The following is a 21,844-nucleotide window of genomic DNA, read 5'->3' on the forward strand; positions in this document are numbered from 1 at the left end:
AATATAAGTTTTCTAGCAGATGTCGTCAAGGTCACATAAATAGTCTACATAAATATGTGGACTGGCGTCGATCAAGGTTGGAAAAGCATTCCGTCGCGATCCAGGGTTAAAAGGGAGATAACCCAGAATTAACACAGGGAGACAGTTGGTAAGACACCACAATTCTGATTTTCGAGTTTGAGAGAGAGAGAGAGATAGGGAGGGAGAGAGAGGGGGAGAGAGAGAGAGAGAGAGAGAGAGAGAGAGAAGAATAAGGTTTAACGTCCACTAGACACAAACTAAGTCATTTCGGGACTGACATCTGATTCAATTTTATTTCAATAATTCGCTTGCGCATAGGGGTCTTTAGCAGTGGGAGGAAACCGGAGGACCCGGAGAAAACCCACAAGGTTGGACGAGATGTAAGAACAGAAAGCCGCGAGCTAAATAAATCTATTTTAGCGTTTTCAAGAGAGAGAGGCGGAGTTTAACGTCCACTCGACACAAACGACGAGAGAGAGAGAGAGAGAGGGTGATCGAGGGAGGTCTTCCCGTATCGCTGACTCACCAGAATTTGGAAAGCCGACCGCAGCACTCTTTGATGGGTTAAAACGGATTAAAAGCGTTAATGAGGCAGAGACCAGTCATTATTGATATAGTTCACTTAAATTGATTTTTATCAGAATTCAACTTACGCACTAATTAATAAAATGAATATAGTCCAAGATCGTTCTGTTCCATTTTTTTCTTTTTACCTGACAAGAGACAGTCAACATACCGGAGAGCCTTTGAACTTTTGAAGCAAGTGGCACATAAAAACGGTTTCAACCTTCAACCATCCATTTTCAGGTAAGAATATTTTTAATCAATGTAAACAATACACCGATTAATATCGTATTCTACATATATCGTATTCTACATCTAATACCATAACATAGTAGTATGGCCCAAATATGTTTCTTTTTTTTAGATGGACTTTGAGTTGGCGGCAAAGAATGCTAGTGAAGCAGTTTTTCCTGATGTAGAATGGAGAGGGTGTTATTTTCACTATGGTCAATGTATTTGGAGAAAAGTTCAAATATAAACAATTTATATGTATCTTTCTTTTATTTGCAGATTGACGAAGCATGGATTCAAATTATGGCCGAAGTACCAGATAATGAAAAAAATAGACAACTGACTGTTACGCAATGGTTAGACGGCCACAGATACAATGGATACAATGGAACCACAACCAAACCACGCGAAAAACCAATAACTCATTAGAGGGATGTCACGGACGCCTAAAAAAATTAACTGGAAAAGCTCATCCTAATATTTTTGAAGTAATGGCATTTTTGCAAGAAAAGCAAAAGACGATTGAAATTCAGTTATTGCAGTATTCAAGTGGCCAGCGACAACCACCTAAAAAGAAAAAAAATACACCGAATGAAGATTCGAAACATATGAACAAGGAAGAATGAATTTGTTAGAATTTTTGGACTATGTTGGAAACTTTATGCGTGCAAAAAGTTAAAATCATGTTATGTTATGTGTTAAAGGTTGTTATGAAGTTAAAAAAAATAAATGCTCCCAAAATTATCTGCTTAATTAGTTTTATCCTTCAGCTTGGGTCTATTGTTCTTGGCCACTCAACCCCTTTCCCCTAAAACTCGGCGAGTCGCGATATGGGAATGAACCGATCGAGGCTAGGCCTAAAATTCAATTGCTAAATTCTCGGTTCAGAGTGAATCAATCCGCACATTCCCTTATTATAGTGAGAACCGCCAGTTCTTTATCTAATCTCCCATAATGCATCTTTGGGAAGACTCAATGGGAAGTCATGATCAGTAAAAGGGTATTCCCCCCAAAAACCCGGCCATAATTACGTTTTAATATGTTTCATGCGCTTTAAAACGTTGACCTTGCTTTGTAAAAAACCACGAGCTAAATATAGATGACCTACTTATAACAAACTTGAATTCACTTACCCGAATTCACTGTCCACCGAATCGGCAATCCTTAGTCCCAATGGAAAGAAGAGGGAACTGTCAGTCATGCTGTTCAGCACCAACAAAAGGTAGGCATATTACATAACATTACGTGTTTCTTATTTTAAAGTTCGAGTTTTATAAACAATGTTATGTATGACTATATTCGTAACACAATGACCAGACAAATTTTGATCCTTGTTTAGGAGTAAGTAATACAATTATACCTATATGCACTGATCTCTCTTTACGAGTAAAAGTATCGAAGTGACATTGTCGACTTAAATAGGACACTTTGCAAAGTAAAACAAATATCTTATCGGACACTTGATCTTCTACATACGAAATCCGATTATGCAAAGAATGCAAAGATAGGGTAGATTATTTCACATGCTTGCACGCCTGCAGCTTTCGTCATAGGTCACAAGATGTAAACAGGGCTAGCGCTAACCCTAACCCTAACCCAAGACCTAGCCCTAAGCCTTACCCTAACCTACAATCCTCGGCAACAACCATGTGCCCTAACCCTGTTTACATCTCCTGACCTTTGGGAAATCTCCATGTGGAATAGATTTAGCCTTTGAGAAGGGGTGAACAACATTTTTCATCTAGATGGTCCTTTATCGGAGAAGCAATACATTTCTGCAATACTTTAGAAATAAAACTTAAGTAAGAGACAGGTCTGCAATTTTTAAAAAACACTAGGATCCAGTGTAAACTGTTTAGTTAAAGGGGTAACATAAGCTTGTTTGAAAACGTTGGGAATAGTAGAGGATGATATACAAGAATTAATAATATTGGTCAAAACTGGAATAACTTCGTCTAGACAGTCCTGAAGAACAGGAGTCTGAACAGGATATAATGGTCATGATATAGCAGCAGACGATTTAATTAGTTTTAAAACAAAAGATTCATTATACCATTCGGCCACCTACGCCCCTACAAACTGGAGAAGAAATGTCGAGTCATTTTTAAATACACTATTTTCGAGAAAGTCCAATGATACAAATAGCTACCTACCCCCTACAAACTTACAGAAATGTCGAATCATTTCTAATAATCACCTATCGTTGTCATCAACTTGATTGCTAGCTATACACATGTAGTGAGGTTAGCGTGGGTAAAATATACAAGGTTACGTCGATCTACAATATTTATGACATGACTTTGTGAAAATTTAACAAAAAACATTTTATTGTATCAGTAAACTGGAACGTAGACCCTTTTGTGATTTTCAAAGTATTTTGTTAGCGTATGCGACTCACGTAAGCTATATTTAATGTATATAGAGGCCAATGTAGGTTAGTAAATAGGTTAATAGGTTTTCTATCCCGGTGTTTTCGAGAAAATACCCCGCTATTTTCCAGCGGGTTTTCCCAGTTTCAGCTACAGAGTGGAGGGTTTAACGCGAAATCGTACACATAAAAGAATTATTGACAATTTGGTCGTTAAAACTCGATTATGCAGATGACGTAAACGGAAATGATATGAAATGGGGTTTAACGTCCTACTGTTCTGCTCCGACTGCGTTTATGTAGACGAGCTTACTTCATGCAGTGTGCTATGAGGGAAATTTTGCCCGGACAGCGGCACTACTTCCTTGTGTAATTTTTTGTGTGTGATGTTCCCCCTCCTCCCCTGCATTTACTATTAACGGTATATATTTCTTTTTGAAGTTGTGAAACCGTTTATTTACTATGATACGGTTGCCTACCCACTTTGAGGAATGTCTTTCAGTATCTAGACCAGTGTGTGGGAAGAGTGTAATACATTATAGGAGCTATATTATATTATGGTGCTGTGCAGTCAGCCACAAACCTTACAATTAAACGGATTTTAATGTATGTTACTTTGTGAAATCTTTCATAAATTGTATTCATTCTTTGTATAACCATTACACATTAAAACTGTTTCATTGGACCAGTTTAGCAAGAGTCCGTATTATAGTATATATAAAACAGTTTAGGTGAAGAGCGGCACTAGGCTATTTTACAAGGAAATGAAATGAAATGGGGTTTAACGTCCTACTGCTCCTATACTGGGCTAATGAAGACGGGCATACGCCATACAGTGTGCTATGAGGGGAATTTTGCCCGGGCAGCGGCACTATCGCCTACTCTTATATCGAATTCCAACCGCCAAGGGATCTTCTACGTGCATTCCAATGTATACACGGGACCCCGGTTTTTCGTCTCATCCGAAGGACTAGACAGCTGTCCTTGTCAGGCTCTCCGTCCTGCATCACTGACAAGGTGGAACCACACCGGAAAATCTGGATGAACTTTCTCGGCCAATGCAGGGATCGAACCAGCGTCTTAACCATCTAGCCACCGTGGCCCCCTGTTTAATAAGGAGTTAACGGTTCGTTTTCTTTAACGGAGAGAAGTCCCCCTAATTTTAACAAGTCGTTAACGGAGGTGTTGGGCTACGTTATCTGTTTAACGATGGCATTAGTGGGCTGTCAGTTTAAGTATACCCTTAGCAAAAAGTCCTATAGATTACCTGTGTAGTTTTATAGAACATTCTAGAGGGTTGAGGTGGGGGCAGGGCTCACACTGTCGGTCGCCAAATTCGCAATTTGCGATAAAATTATGAAAGTGGCGATTAAATTTAGTTTTTGGCGATAATTTTGGCGATAAAGTTTTGGGGTACTGGCGATTCTTTTTTAGAATTGGCGAAAAAAAATCCTTAAAATTCTAATCGTATTTATCCTTGATTAACCATAGCGGCATACTATAATGGGCTATCCCAGTTTCTATAGGATGAAATTCTATAGTATTCTACATAATTTTGGGGGCCTGTAGGAAATAATTGCCCCAGATACTCTACAGTTTCTGTAGTGCAAATCCCTTAATTTTTCCTACAGATTTATGCTAAAATTTCCAAAGGAAAATAATACAGTATTCTATAGTATATTTGTATAGTGTTTTCTGTAGGAAATTCTACAGTTATCTTGTAAACAGACTGCACAGTACGTCTCACTTTCTTCAGTTTCTTGTTATACATGTATATTGTACAGTCTTCCCTTGGATTAACTTCGTTCAGTCCGTTAGCTAACGGATAAAGAAATTGACTTTCCAGCTAAAAAAATTTAACGGACCGTTAACAAGCTAAACATTAGCTGAGTTTTGAGCAACCGGCCCCTGATGTTTATACTCCATCTTGAATCAACACTTTAAAGAGAGCATGACTCGATTCTGCAGAACCTTACAATAGACGAAATGTGGTCTAAAAGCACATATTAATGTAATATGAATGTATATAAAGTGATTTATAGTCAGTTAAAAATATATATATTGCAATTGCTAATCGGTTATGTTCGGTGAAATAGGCGATTAGTCCAAACTGAACGACAATATAGTTTACGCCTGCTAAGTCCATTCTACATGTTTTTAAAATTATTATTTTGTTGCTTGTGAATCAGGCATTTCTAATTACCTCCACACTGTCTTGTAGGATATGTTTTTATTTGTTCATTACAAATGGCACTCGAAACCATTGAATACACGACTCGTGTACTGATTATAAAATGTCAATTGTGTCTTAAATATTGGATATAGGACCCGTGTTTTTAATTTCTAATATTATGTAGAATACTGAGTTAAAGGTTTTGCTCCTTTTAACTATGTTTATTGTGCGTCGTTGCCTTCGATAAGAGGGGGATTGGATGGCCGAATGGTTAGCACGTGCGCGCTGTATCATAAGGCCTGTCATTGAGTCAACTGGCGTGGTTTTGAATTGCCCGGTTGTACGTGACAAGAAGTAGGGTCGCCTGTCCAACATCGTGGGTTTTATCCGGATACTCCGGTTTCCTCCCACTGCTAAAGACCCCTACGCGCAAGCGAATTATTGAAATAAAATTAAACCATATGTTAGTCCCGAAATGACCTAGTTTGTGTCGAGTGGACGTTAAACCCCAATTCTCTCTTCCCCCTGGCAAGCATAACACATAATTAGCTCTTTCAGGATTACTGTGTACATGATCATAATTATGTATTGTTTTTTTTTTTTATTGTAGTGACGACTCTGCATGAATTGTTCAACCAAACATCCATTTCAAACTCATGGTATTAAACAAAGATGGCGAACTGTCCACCTGAGGTTGTAATTTGTTCCAATCAGATTATAGATCTATATATCGTTTCATTTTCTTATACTTTCTCACCGGTTATATCTATTTTACAAGACCGTTTCATTGGCTAATCCCTCACATCAACCAGCGTAGAAAAGAAAAGTAAGCCGAAATATTGAACTATATAATCCCCCCCCCCCCAAAAAAAACACAAAAAAAACCGAAACGAAATAGGATCTGTGTTTTATTCAGATTGAGTTTGTTCTTATGTTTTTCAAATTTATTGCCACTTTATGGCAGCCATGGTAGCTTGGGGAGTTTGTCGCTGGTCCACTCACCAGGAACGGATTTTTCGGCCTGGTTTCAACCTGCTGGGTGAATGAAAAGGCAAGGAATAGCCTCTAGCCGTCCCGGTGGTATAAAAAACCGCGCTCTCTTGTATGTTCCACTGATAGCTCATTAAAGAACCCACGACAGTTAGAAATCGGAATAAAAATAAGCCGTAGTACCACTTTTCGGGAAAAATGCCCCCCATAGCACAAGAAATGACATATATCCGTCTATTAGCCGGGTTTGTGCAGAACTGTAAAACGCTAAATCCGATTTCATTTCATTTCACTATATATGACCCTTTTTCATTCATCTAGCCGTTGTTGTGAACTAACACAAAAACGACCGTTTACTATCGTAACAACAGTAGCAATGGCAGTTGATACTCCGCTATTCATCAAATCCAAATAGTTGTAACTTAGCTCAGAATGAAGTAATTTGACTGAAGTTTTCAATATCAATATATTCCCTTTTCATTATCTATTCTTTAATTATTACAGCGAGAACTGTCAGCTCTTTATCTAATCTTACATAATGCATCTTTAATGGGACAGAGATATAACGGCTTTAACTTTCAATCTACGAGACGTGCAAATTTTAGTGGTTTTCAAGGACAAATACCTTACTGGAAGTAGATCCCTACTTTTATTTTCGATAATAAAGTAGGTATAAGTTAAGGATACATTATGTAAGATTTAGATAATAGTTCAAAAATAGATAATGCAGAGATAAGCAGTTTGATTCGTTGGGACACGATAACTTTGGTTCTAATTAAGTGCGAGTGATGAAACTTGGTGTATATTTTTATCACATCAATACCTTGACTAAGTTCGATAAGTGAGAGTGTTGAAACTTGGTGTATATTTTTATCACATCAATACCTTGACTAAGTTCGATAATGAGCATTTTCAGGTAAGCAGAGCAATAAACAATTTGATTGGTCAAGACTTTGACAACTTTGATTCTAATTGAGTGATAGTGTTGAAACCTAGTGCATAGTTTCATTACATCATTATCTTAAAACATATTTTGGTGTTGAACACTTTCACTTGGGCAAAGTAGAGACTTCAATTTGATTGTTCGAGACTTTGGAACACAACAATTCTCATTCTAAGTGAGGTAGAATTTAAAACTTAGTGTAAGTGTCTATTTGGTGAATGTCTTGACAGAGTTTAATCATGCGCGCTTTCCACTATAAGCAGAGATAAGCAATTAGGCTGGTTGAGACTTTCGAACATCATAACTTTGGTTCTACTTTGGTAAGAGCGACAAAACTCCGAGTAAAGATTTATTGTATCAATACCTTGACCAAGTTCGATGATAAGAATTTGCTGCTTAGGCTAAGTAGCGATAAGCAATTTGATTGGTCAAGACTTTTAATTATGGTAGAATGTTTAAACTTGATGTTCATTATCTGAATGTCTTGACGGAGTTCAATTATAAACATTTCCCGCTAAATTTAAGCAGAGCTGAGTAATTTCATTTGTCGATGCTTTTGGATAAGATAACTTTGATTCTAACTGATGGATAGTGATGAAACTTAGCGTGTAGTTTAACTTCCAGGTACTTCAAAACCTTGACTGATTTTGATCGTGAACATTTTATGCTTAGACTAATTATAGATAATCAGTTTGATTTCTAGATACTTTTGAAAAAATAAATGTACAATTAATTAATATTTGTCATCTTTATATTTTGGGATTTCAGCGTGGGGACATCAGCCTCACTGTTGGCTTGTTTTATTTCATTTGTATATGTCACTCCTGACAACTTTAAATGTTTATCATAAATTTATGTCCATGTATTTAAACAGGGCAAATCCCAGGATTACCCAGTTCACGTCCATGGTAACTGTAGTAATGTTCAAACTGGATCAAATAACAACTTCATTGTGGTCAGTTCACAGATTGCGGAGGTTTGTATATCTTTAAATCGTGTAGCACCATAGGTCTTTTGTCTGACGTGGAGAGCGGGTGTTATCGGAAACCGGTCGCCACATCCTACATACGACCCATGCATCTTTTCTTACTACATATTTCTGTAGCCTTGTGATCGTCTAGAATTTGTCTCTAGCTGTCTTTACTTCTGCTTCACGTTGTGTATTTACTTCTTATTCTTTTCTTAAGACGTTTGTCTTACCAGGAATAACAATGCAACAGTTCGCTTCTACATTTTATATAGCATAGCCGAATACATATATGGATACAAGCATAATATATAACAATACTAGCTAAAACCATTTCTCCACCCTAGCCAGCCTTGCGGCTGTCTAAGAACTCAGATGGAAGCTCTCTGGAATCTAATTTTTTTTTATAAGCAGTATTTTATTCAGATTTGTATCTGAATAGGGATTGGGGAACAGGCATAGCCTATATTAAACCCCTCTCCCTGTCAGATATAGATACATGTATTTACATTTTAGAAATAGATAATCAATGTACACGTGCAAGTATGATTATAGTGAAAATATATTTACAATGAGTGTTTATAGTTGTCCCTGGAACCGTCTGGTGATTTCGAAAAACGAGTGGACAGTTTTAAAAATATTGAGTGAGTTTTCCACGTCGTCAATTCCGTGTTTCGATGAATAGTCGATAAATTATTTATTGTTTTATTTCGGGCGTCTGAATATAAGGAGCAATTCAAATGTTCAGTGTCTTCAAATTGATGTCCACATTTACAGGATGGATTGTCAGAAATGTGACGTAAAAATTTATGTCCGTTTAGATTGCTGCAAGAGAGACGCAGTTTAGAATGAATAATTTGGTTTGTGCGGGATCCAAACGAAAAGGTTTTTGGTGGTGTTGAATCTTGAGCCATTAGTTTCGAATTGAAGATATTTAGAGATAATGAATTTTTTGTGTCTGCACTTGTTCCATTCTCTAATTGACGATGGTATGAAAGAATTATAGTAAATATTTGTTTTACATTTATATTCAGGTAGGTTTATGTTTCGGAGATTATAAGGTGCGCTTTTTGTCAAGATTAAATCATGAAGATAAGATGGAGAAAGGCCGTTTATAATTTTATAAATGAGTTTGAGTTTATGTCTTCTGCGTCTCTCTTTTAGCGTAATAAAACCGGTTTCTTTATATAACAGTCTATGGCTGGTACCCCTTACAGCACCACATATGGACCTAAGTGCATCCAGTTATAGGTGCTCTAATTTGTTAGCTAGTTGGTCTGCGCAGCTGTCCCAGATGATGTCACAATAATCAAAATGAGGTAGGATGAAGGAGGTATAGATGGTTTGTAATGATTTACGGTTAAGTCTGTATTTAAGGGATCTTAAACAATTGACAGATTTGCTGGTTTTTTCGATAATGTCGTTAATATGTTTGTTCCATTTGCAATTTTGTTGAAAAGTTAGACCTAAATGTTTGTGATGTGGGACCTCCGTGATAGGAACACCATTTAGAGTAAGGGTAGGTAAAATAGGATTTTGTTTGGTTGTCAGTGCTAGTGTTTCGGTCTTTAGTGGGTTGAAGGATACCAGCCATGATTTAGCCCATGAATTAATTTTGTCCAGGTCATTGTTTAGAATATTCGCGCATTTGGTAGGTTCATCAATTTCTAGGTTAAGGGAAGTGTCGTCAGCGAAGAGTCGAACATTTGATGTGATATTACTTACAATATCATTTATATAAATGAGAAAAAGGAGAGGACCGAGAACAGAGCCCTGTGGCACGCCAGAGGGGATGGTTTGAGGGGAGGAGGAGACACCCCCAGTAACAACAGACTGTGTTCTTCCCTCTAAATAGTTGTGAAACCATTGAAGGATGTCTCCCCGTATCCCCGCAGCTTCAAGCTTGTGACAGAGTCCAGCATGCCTGACCCTGTCAAAAGCTTTACTTATGTCACAGAACACTGCTCTCGTGTAGAATCCCTGGTCGATGGCTTGACAAAAGTAGTGTGCAATATCGGTAAGTTGGTAAACACTAGAATCCCCATGCAAAAAGCCACTCTGGAGGTTAGTTAGAACATAATTCTCCCTTAGAAAGTTGAAGACATTTTTATAAATGCATTTTTCGAATATTTTAACTAAGATACTAAGTAGTGATATGGGCCTATAATTTCCGCAGTCTGATGGGTCACCTTTTTTTAATATGGCAGTTACATTGGCAAATTTCCAGATATTCGGTACTGTTTTCGATACGAGGGAGTGGTTAAATAATTTACATAAAGGAACCTAATAGAAGTCTGACTTACAGAGTTCCACGGTTTCTTTTAAAAGGCATATGAATATCATGCACAATAAAGCGTGATCATGGCCCTGAACTTGTGTAATTAACGATATGATTGGTTACTTTAAACCGAATGACGCAATGGTACTTTTCCTTGCACATATACTCTCTGTGATATTTTATAGACACATGTTATAGTTAAATAACTCTTTTTTATATACTATTAAAAAAAAGTAGGGGATATTTGATTTTGGGGGCATAATACTAAAATATGCAAATGACTACGAAAAAAGTCACTATAGAACCTAACAGAAGAAACATTTCCAGTTACATGTGACGCCCAAACGCACCAATAGCTACCGCATGGAATGCAGGTGATGCTTGGGATCATCATGGGGGTCCAACCCAAGATTTGCACGACTCTGACTTTGAATGTTACAGTCATTGTGGCATTGAATTCCAGGGTGGAAACATCAGTTTAATTGTTTTAGTGACCAGAAAACAAATTTTGATATGCGTCGGCTTACCCAAAATGAAAGGTTACGTGCCCTTGGCATGCTACAGATCGGCACAACACAGGCGGTTGTGGCGCGGACGATGAATGTTTCTCAGTCTGTCATAAGCAGGCTATGGTCCAGATACCGTGATACACAATCTGTACAGGACAGACCACGCTCAGGTCGACCAAGGGCGACAACTCAAGCCCAGGATCGATTTATCCGTACCTTGGCCTTGAGAAATCGTGTCATCACAGCAAATCAGATCAGCGCTCGTCTTCAAACAGACACTGGTGTGAGAGTGAGTGGCCAGACGATTCGGAATCGACTGCATAGGGGTCACCTTCGCGCCCGACGTCCTCGCGTGATCCCTTGTTTGAGAGATCATCACATTCAGGCAAGACGTCGTTGGTGTAGGGATCGTCAACACTGGGATAATCGACGCTGGAGCAATGTGATGTTTTCAGATGAGTCAAGGTTCACAGTTGATTTTTTGGACAGACGTAGGAGGGTGTGGCGTCGTCGAAACGAGCGCTTCCAAGACGTTAACGTCATCAGACATGATCGATTTGGGGGTGGTTCTGTTATGGTGTGGGGAGGCATCACTGTTGCTGGAAGAACGGCTTTACATGTTGTTGCAGGGCGTGTTACAGGCCAGTACTACCGGGACAACATCTTGGCAGTCCATGTTGTGCCGTTCGCACGACGTCATGGCCGCCGTTTCATCTTCCAGGATGACAACGCAAGATGTCACAGGGCCAGGATCGTTACAGGTTACCTCCAACAACAGAACATCACCACATTACCTTGGCCAGCACTGAGTCCCGACCTCTCCCCCATCGAGCATGTCTGGGACATGCTTGGACAGAGGTTACGTCAACGTCAACAACGTCCTGCCAATGTCCAAGAACTTGCTGCTGCGTTACAACAGGAATGGGACAATCTGGACTAAAATGACCTTAGACGTCTCATTAGGAGTATGCCACGTCGGATCAATGCTTGTTTGGCAAACAGAGGAGGATTTACCCGTTACTGACTTGGTTGTGATGCTGTGGTAACTTTGCTGTTTGACCCCGGGTATCATTTTACCCTTATAATGGTCAGTCTGTGCCTTACTTAGTCTAACGATCATTTGGAATAAATCAATGAATGTGAACTTCATTTCATTTTGTCATTTGTTTCTTCGTCAGTTTCATTAGGTGACTTTAATAACACTTAAAAATCAAATATCCCCTACTTTTTTTGAATAGTATATAACAATATGTCATTTATACCATAAGTTGATTTAGTACACACTACATATGTGGGAATCTACCAACTTGCCAAAGATATTAATTAATGAAATATACTGCCACAATTAATTTCAAGAGCAAAAATTCTAGCAATATTATTACAATCTTTATTACTCTATTCAATGTAATTATACATTATACATCAATAAATTAGCTTGGTGTATGTCAAAATATGTATAAATAGGCTGACTAGATGGATATGTATCATTAACTTGAAAACGTGACCGGTATGTGTCATGAAACGTCATTACTAAATAATAGAGAAGTAGTTTTATCCATACCTTGTGTTGTGTTTTGTTAAGAATACACTTTATTAATCGATTTGACAACTTAGTAACGTCACGGGGGTCACGGTGGCTAAGTGGGTAAGATGTTGGCTCACTAGCCTGGAGGTCGGGTGTTCGATTCCTGCATTGGCCGAGAAAGTTCATCCAGGTTTTCCGGCGTGGTTTCCCCCCTTCTCAGTGATGCAGGACGGAGGGCCTGACAAGGACAGCTGTCTAGTCGTTTAGATGGAACGAAAAACCGAGGTCCCGTGTACACATTGGCGTGCACGTAAAAGATCCCTTGACAGTTGGAATTCGATATAAGAGTAGGCCACAGTCCCGCTGCCCGGGCAAAATTTCCCTCATAGCACACTGTATGGCGTATGCCCGTCTTCATTAGCCCAGGTTGGAGCAGAACAGTAGGACGTTAAACTCCATTTCATTTCATTTTAGTAACGTCATTCACTTAAAGATGCATTATGTAAGAGCTAAATCTGTTTCTCTGGGCCATCGGATGGCGGGGATTTAAACACAGTCGCCATTTAATGATTGGAATTTAAAAATGGCGAATCGAGTCTATGTATCGAATAACAAGTACCGTTGTTGCGATAATAAACAGTCGATATCTCTTTTTAGCATGTACTAATAGAATTTCCAAGAAAACTAATATTCATTTTTTGCGTTTCCATGGATACCAGACAAACCACAGCCTATAGCCAAAAATTTGTTCCGTATCTTTTGCTTTTTTGGAATTGTAATTCGATGAAAATCCATGCTGGCATAACTGAAAAAAATCATGCTTTTGGGCAAGTTTGGAATATAGTTGGTAAATAAAATTGGTATTTTTTTTTTGATGATTAATATATGTAGTTTATCACCCTAAATAACAAAAAAATGGCATATCTTATCAACAGAAATTATAGTGCTAGCTTTAAAACGTGCAATTTAGATTGCTCAACATCCTTAATTAAATTTCCTGTTTGATCTGATTAGCCACGGTCAAGTAAGCAAGCATCACAAAATTTCTTAAATACTTGTATAATGGATCAAAAATAAATAAGTATTGTTTGAATGATTTTATTTTTAGACTGAAGCGACGTCAACAGGAGATAACACTGATGAGGTTAGTATTATTATGTGTGAGAGAGAGAAATGGGGTTTAACGTCCACTCGACACAAACTAGGTCATTTCGGGACTAACACATGGTTCAATTTTATTTCAATAATTCGCTTGCGCGTAGGGGTCTTTAGTAGTGGGAGGAAACCAGAAGACCTGGAGAAAACCCATAAGGTTGGACAGGCGACCCTACTCCTTGTCACGTACAACCGGGGATTCGAAACCACGCGAGTTGACTCAATGACAGACTTAATGATACAGCGCGCACGTGCTAACCACTAAGCCATCCAACCCCCAAAATATTTAAAAGCTTGTATAATGAATCAAAAATAAAATATGTTGTTTGGATGATTTTATTTTTAGACTGAAATTACGCGATCAGGAGATGACACTGATGAGGTTAGTATTATTATAAACTTGTATGATCTTTTTGCTACCCTAGCTTCAGGGCATGTTGTAAGAAATTTAGAGTACCAGGGCATAGGAGCTCAGGGTACGTCGTTTAAATATTCAAATTCCAAAAAACCGTAGTTAAGATTTTAAACATCATTCCTGGTTTTTTTTAATTATCAGAACTCCAGTTGATATTTTAATGTGTTTTTGTTGTCGAAATTTTAAAATTTTATTACATTTTTCTATCAGAACATTAATTGATATTTTACTGTGTTTTTAAATTTCAGTATCAAAACGAGAATACCGATGAGGGTGAAAGAACAGAAGAAACTAAAGGTGACAATACCCAGGTAAGAATTGTTGTAAACAGACAGGATAAATGCATCGCTAAACACAGATCAAGCAAACCAAACTTAAATAAAACAGACATTGCACAATTCGATATAACACATTATACCTCTTATAGCAATATGATGACCTCGAACTAATATTGCTTTCAAATTCGTAAACAAGCTTTATTAGAAGTAGGGGGGTTGGATGGCCAAATGGTTAGCACGTGCGCGCTGTATCATAAGGTCTGGCATTGAGTCAACTGGTTTCGATTCCCCGGTTGTACGTGACAAGGAGTAGGGTCGCTTAACCAACCCCGTGGGTTTTCTACGGGTCCTCCGGTTTCCTCCCACTGCTAAAAACCCCTACGCGCAAGCGAATTAATTAAATAAAATTGAACCATATGTTAGTCCCGAAATGGCCTAGTTTGTGTCGAGTGGACATTAAACCCTCTCTCTCTATTAGATAGACATCACGTAATACAACGGAAATAGATGATATATTGATATATTAAAATGACCCATAGGTTAACGAAATACAGTGCATTAACTTTGCTGGAAATTTACCAGATATGACGTCAGAGTTTTAAGTAGTCTGTGTATCCTGCTTGATGTCAAAATGTATATCAGAAAATCTTTGTGTTTCTGATATATAATAATTATACGGTTCAGTTGCCGTATATTGGAAGTCATACCTAGGCGATCAAAGACAAAACAAAGCATGTGTTGAAGATACGGTGTCGCATGTTGTGGATCTGGTAAGCTTTGGTGGTTTCGCTTTCCATATTCGACCGACAATGCTACACTCATCATTAGAAACATTTTTGATCATGTTAGTTTTCCATATTCCAAACACATTAGATTAAACATTCATTATGCAAGAGCTAAATCTGCCTATTGCCGGTCATTCTTTAGGCCTTAAAAGTTTATACAAATTATTAGACATTTATTAACATGACAAGACAATAATCAGCGCTCTACGCCATCGAATGCTTTTGATTTTCAACCGATTTAATAACGATTGGTAATTTATGATTTAATTTAAAAATAGATAACTGGGACTGTGTTTACTATCGTAATAACGGTGGCAATTGCAATCGATACTCGGCTATTTTTCAGAATGAAGTAATTTGACTGAAATTTTCACTATATTCCATTTTCATTATCTTTTTTTTAACTATTACAACGAGAACTGCCAGCTCTTTATCCAATCTTACATAATGCATCTTTAGTGTCACAGAGATATAACGGCTTTAACTTTCTACAGTCGTAAAAATTTTAGTGGTTTTCAAGGATTTTACAAAGCTCGAAACAAATACCTTAGATTTAGATAAAGAACTGATGGTTCTTGCTGTAATAGTTCAAAAATAGATAATACAAAATGAATATATTGAAACTTTATTTTAAATAACTTAATTTTGAATGAATTTTTAATGTTTGTAGTTTTGACACGATGTGTACATTTATTGTTATTATCGTAACCACGGTGCTGGTCACTCGAAGCTTAACCTACCTTCTCCATTTTTAAATGAAATCATTAAATGGCCGAACCATTATAATCGTCTTATAATCGGAGCCACCCGATGGCATTGAGAGTTAATTGTGGTCATGTCATGTTAATAAATGTCTAATTAATAATTTACATAACATGTAAAGAAAGACCTGCAATAGAAAGATTTAGTTCTTGAATAATGCCTCTTTAATTGTAATTATGGTTATGTAAATTTAATTAATTCATTGATATGAATTAAGTGCAGTGATGTGTTGGTTTTTTTAATTTCAGTCTCAAACACTGAATATCGATGAGGGTGAAAGAACAAAATTAAAGGAAGTAATTACAGATGACATCCGACACGTGAGTACTGTTGTAAACAAACGGGATAAATGCCACGCTACATGTTGTAAATGACTGAGAACCTTGGCAGGAAATAGTTGCTAGTCCTTCGGATGGTGCCAAAAACCGATGTGTACTGTACATTAATTGTTATTATCCTAAACACGGCGCTGGTCACGTGGGGCTTAACCTAGCTTCTCCATTTTTAAATGAAATCATTAAATTCGACGAAGATGGACAGAAACGTCGCCATCTCTCTTACATTTCCCTCTGCACGGCGTGATTGGTTACTTTAAACCGAATGAGGCAATGGTACTTTTCCTTGCACATGTACTCTCTGTGATATTTTATAGACACATGTTATGGTTAAATAACTCTTTTTTATATAACAATATGTCATTTATACCATAAGTTGATTTAGTACACACTACATATGTGGGAATCTACCAACTTGCCAAAGATATTAATTAATGAAATATACTGCCACAATTAATTTCAAGAGCAAAAATTCTAGCAATATTATTACAATCTTTATTACTCTATTCAATGTAATTATACTTTATTTATTTTAATGGTTTCATCTTATTATAAATTAGCTTGGTGTATGTCAAAATATGTATAAATAGGCTGACTAGATGGATATGTATCATTAACTTGAAAACGTGACCGGTATGTGTCACGAAACGTCGTTACTAAATAATAGAGAAGTAGTTTTATCCATACCTTGTGTTGTGTTTTGTTAAGAATACACTTTATTAATCGATTTGACAACTTAGTAACGTCACGGGGGTCACGGTGGCTAAGTGGGTAAGATGTTGGCTCACTAGCCTGGAGGTCGGGTGTTCGATTCCTGCATTGGCCGAGAAAGTTCATCCAGATTTTCCGGCGTGGTTTCCCCCCTCTCAGTGATGCAGGACGGAGGGCCTGACAAGGACAGCTGTCTAGTCGTTTAGATGGAACGAAAAACCGAGGTCCCGTGTACACATTGGCGTGCACGTAAAAGATCCCTTGACAGTTGGAATTCGATATAAGAGTAGGCCACAGTCCCGCTGCCCGGGCAAAATTTCCCTCATAGCACACTGTATGGCGTATGCCCGTCTTCATTAGCCCAGGTTGGAGCAGAACAGTAGGACGTTAAACTCCATTTCATTTCATTTTAGTAACGTCATTCACTTAAAGATGCATTATGTAAGAGCTAAATCTGTTTCTCTGGGCCATCGGATGGCGGGGATTTAAACACAGTCGCCATTTAATGATTGGAATTTAAAAATGGCGAATCGAGTCTATGTATCGAATAACAAGTACCGTTGTTGCGATAATAAACAGTCGATATCTCTTTTTAGCATGTACTAATAGAATTTCCAAGAAAACTAATATTCATTTTTTGCGTTTCCATGGATACCAGACAAACCACAGCCTATAGCCAAAAATTTGTTCCGTATCTTTTGCTTTTTTGGAATTGTAATTCGATGAAAATCCATGCTGGCATAACTGAAAAAAATCATGCTTTTGGGCAAGTTTGGAACATAGTTGGTAAATAAAATTGGTATTTTTTTTTTGATGATTAATATATGTAGTTTATCACCCTAAATAACAAAAAAATAGCATATCTTATCAACAGAAATTATAGTGCTAGCTTTAAAACGTGCAATTTAGATTGCTCAACATCCTTAATTAAATTTCCTGTTTGATCTGATTAGCCACGGTCAAGTAAGCAAGCATCACAAAATTTCTTAAATACTTGTATAATGGATCAAAAATAAATAAGTATTGTTTGAATGATTTTATTTTTAGACTGAAGCGACGTCAACAGGAGATAACACTGATGAGGTTAGTATTATTATGTGTGAGAGAGAGAAATGGGGTTTAACGTCCACTCGACACAAACTAGGTCATTTCGGGACTAACACATGGTTCAATTTTATTTCAATAATTCGCTTGCGCGTAGGGGTCTTTAGTAGTGGGAGGAAACCAGAAGACCTGGAGAAAACCCATAAGGTTGGACAGGCGACCCTACTCCTTGTCACGTACAACCGGGGATTCGAAACCACGCGAGTTGACTCAATGACAGACTTAATGGCCTAGTTTGTGTCGAGTGGACATTAAACCCTCTCTCTCTATTAGATAGACATCACGTAATACAACGGAAATAGATGATATATTGATATATTAAAATGACCCATAGGTTAACGAAATACAGTGCATTAACTTTGCTGGAAATTTACCAGATATGACGTCAGAGTTTTAAGTAGTCTGTGTATCCTGCTTGATGTCAAAATGTATATCAGAAAATCTTTGTGTTTCTGATATATAATAATTATACGGTTCAGTTGCCGTATAACGCGAAGTAATACAATTAAGAGCAGTGACACTATATTGGAAGTCATACCTAGGCGATCAAAGACAAAACAAAGCATGTGTTGAAGATACGGTGTCGCATGTTGTGGATCTGGTAAGCTTTGGTGGTTTCTCTTTCCATATTCGACCGACAATGCTACACTCATCATTAGAAACATTTTTGATCATGTTAGTTTTCCATATTCCAAACACATTAGATTAAACATTCATTATGCAAGAGCTAAATCTGCCTATTGCCGGTCATTCTTTAGGCCTTAAAAGTTTATACAAATTATTAGACATTTATTAACATGACAAGACAATAATCAGCGCTCTACGCCATCGAATGCTTTTGATTTTCAACCGATTTAATAACGATTGGTAATTTATGATTTAATTTAAAAATAGATAACTGGGACTGTGTTTACTATCGTAATAACGGTGGCAATTGCAATCGATACTCGGCTATTTTTCAGAATGAAGTAATTTGACTGAAATTTTCACTATATTCCATTTTCATTATCTTTTTTTTAACTATTACAACGAGAACTGCCAGCTCTTTATCCAATCTTACATAATGCATCTCTAATGTCACAGAGATATAACGGCTTTAACTTTCTACAGTCGTAAAAATTTTAGTGGTTTTCAAGGATTTTACAAAGCTCGAAACAAATACCTTAGATTTAGATAAAGAACTGATGGTTCTTGCTGTAATAGTTCAAAAATAGATAATACAAAATGAATATATTGAAACTTTATTTTAAATAACTTAATTTTGAATGAATTTTTAATGTTTGTAGTTTTGACACGATGTGTACATTTATTGTTATTATCGTAACCACGGTGCTGGTCACTCGAAGCTAAACCTACCTTCTCCATTTTTAAATGAAATCATTAAATGGCCGAACCATTATAATCGTCTTATAATCGGAGCCACCCGATGGCATTGAGAGTTAATTGTGGTCATGTCATGTTAATAAATGTCTAATTAATAATTTACATAACATGTAAAGAAAGACCTGCAATAGAAAGATTTAGTTCTTGAATAATGCCTCTTTAATTGTAATTATGGTTATGTAAATTTAATTAATTCATTGATATGAATTAAGTGCAGTGATGTGTTGGTTTTTTTAATTTCAGTCTCAAACACTGAATATCGATGAGGGTGAAAGAACAAAATTAAAGGAAGTAATTACAGATGACATCCGACACGTGAGTACTGTTGTAAACAAACGGGATAAATGCCACGCTACATGTTGTAAATGACTGAGAACCTTGGCAGGAAATAGTTGCTAGTCCTTCGGATGGTGCCAAAAACCGATGTGTACTGTACATTAATTGTTATTATCCTAAACACGGCGCTGGTCACGTGGGGCTTAACCTAGCTTCTCCATTTTTAAATGAAATCATTAAATTCGACGAAGATGGACAGAAACGTCGCCATCTCTCTTACATTTCCCTCTGCACGGCGTGATTGGTTACTTTAAACCGAATGAGGCAATGGTACTTTTCCTTGCACATGTACTCTCTGTGATATTTTATAGACACATGTTATGGTTAAATAACTCTTTTTTATATAACAATATGTCATTTATACCATAAGTTGATTTAGTACACACTACATATGTGGGAATCTACCAACTTGCCAAAGATATTAATTAATGAAATATACTGCCACAATTAATTTCAAGAGCAAAAATTCTAGCAATATTATTACAATCTTTATTACTCTATTCAATGTAATTATACTTTATTTATTTTAATGGTTTCTTCTTATTATAAATTAGCTTGGTGTATGTCAAAATATGTATAAATAGGCTGACTAGATGGATATGTATCATTAACTTGAAAACGTGACCGGTATGTGTCACGAAACGTCGTTACTAAATAATAGAGAAGTAGTTTTATCCATACCTTGTGTTGTGTTTTGTTAAGAATACACTTTATTAATCGATTTGACAACTTAGTAACGTCACGGGGGTCACGGTGGCTAAGTGGGTAAGATGTTGGCTCACTAGCCTGGAGGTCGGGTGTTCGATTCCTGCATTGGCCGAGAAAGTTCATCCAGATTTTCCGGCGTGGTTTCCCCCCTCTCAGTGATGCAGGACGGAGGGCCTGACAAGGACAGCTGTCTAGTCGTTTAGATGGAACGAAAAACCGAGGTCCCGTGTACACATTGGCGTGCACGTAAAAGATCCCTTGACAGTTGGAATTCGATATAAGAGTAGGCCGCAGTCCCGCTGCCCGGGCAAAATTTCCCTCATAGCACACTGTATGGCGTATGCCCGTCTTCATTAGCCCAGGTTGGAGCAGAACAGTAGGACGTTAAACTCCATTTCATTTCATTTTAGTAACGTCATTCACTTAAAGATGCATTATGTAAGAGCTAAATCTGTTTCTCTGGGCCATCGGATGGCGGGGATTTAAACACAGTCGCCATTTAATGATTGGAATTTAAAAATGGCGAATCGAGTCTATGTATCGAATAACAAGTACCGTTGTTGCGATAATAAACAGTCGATATCTCTTTTTAGCATGTACTAATAGAATTTCCAAGAAAACTAATATTCATTTTTTGCGTTTCCATGGATACCAGACAAACCACAGCCTATAGCCAAAAATTTGTTCCGTATCTTTTGCTTTTTTGGAATTGTAATTCGATGAAAATCCATGCTGGCATAACTGAAAAAAATCATGCTTTTGGGCAAGTTTGGAACATAGTTGGTAAATAAAATTGGTATTTTTTTTTTGATGATTAATATATGTAGTTTATCACCCTAAATAACAAAAAAATGGCATATCTTATCAACAGAAATTATAGTGCTAGCTTTAAAACGTGCAATTTAGATTGCTCAAACATCCTTAATTAAATTTCCTGTTTGATCTGATTAGCCACGGTCAAGTAAGCAAGCATCACAAAATTTCTTAAATACTTGTATAATGGATCAAAAATAAATAAGTATTGTTTGAATGATTTTATTTTTAGACTGAAGCGACGTCAACAGGAGATAACACTGATGAGGTTAGTATTATTATGTGTGAGAGAGAGAAATGGGGTTTAACGTCCACTCGACACAAACTAGGTCATTTCGGGACTAACACATGGTTCAATTTTATTTCAATAATTCGCTTGCGCGTAGGGGTCTTTAGTAGTGGGAGAAAACCAGAAGACCTGGAGAAAACCCATAAGGTTGGACAGGCGACCCTACTCCTTGTCACGTACAACCGGGGATTCGAAACCACG

General features: G+C 37.2%; 3 long non-coding RNA genes across 3 annotated transcripts; all 3 read left to right on the forward strand.

The window, feature by feature from the left end:
- Positions 1-61: 61 nt before the first annotated feature.
- LOC126812423 (uncharacterized) lies at positions 62-1,231 on the forward strand. The gene is made up of 3 exons (XR_007675924.2): positions 62-148; positions 743-828; positions 1,096-1,231. It is a non-coding gene; the product is annotated as an uncharacterized LOC126812423 (long non-coding RNA).
- Positions 1,232-1,929: 698 nt separating this feature from the next.
- LOC130010912 (uncharacterized) lies at positions 1,930-8,267 on the forward strand. Its single transcript, XR_008786201.1, has 3 exons — positions 1,930-2,038; positions 5,968-6,050; positions 8,165-8,267. It is a non-coding gene; the product is annotated as an uncharacterized LOC130010912 (long non-coding RNA).
- A 6,103-nt stretch (positions 8,268-14,370) lies between these two features.
- On the forward strand, positions 14,371-20,570 carry LOC130010913 (uncharacterized). Its single transcript, XR_008786202.1, has 4 exons — positions 14,371-14,450; positions 16,213-16,284; positions 18,058-18,093; positions 19,741-20,570. It is a non-coding gene; the product is annotated as an uncharacterized LOC130010913 (long non-coding RNA).
- The last annotated feature ends 1,274 nt before the right edge of the window (positions 20,571-21,844 follow it).

This window comes from Patella vulgata, chromosome 2, assembly GCF_932274485.2.
Source record: "Patella vulgata chromosome 2, xgPatVulg1.2, whole genome shotgun sequence".
Lineage (NCBI taxonomy): Eukaryota > Metazoa > Mollusca > Gastropoda > Patellidae > Patella > Patella vulgata.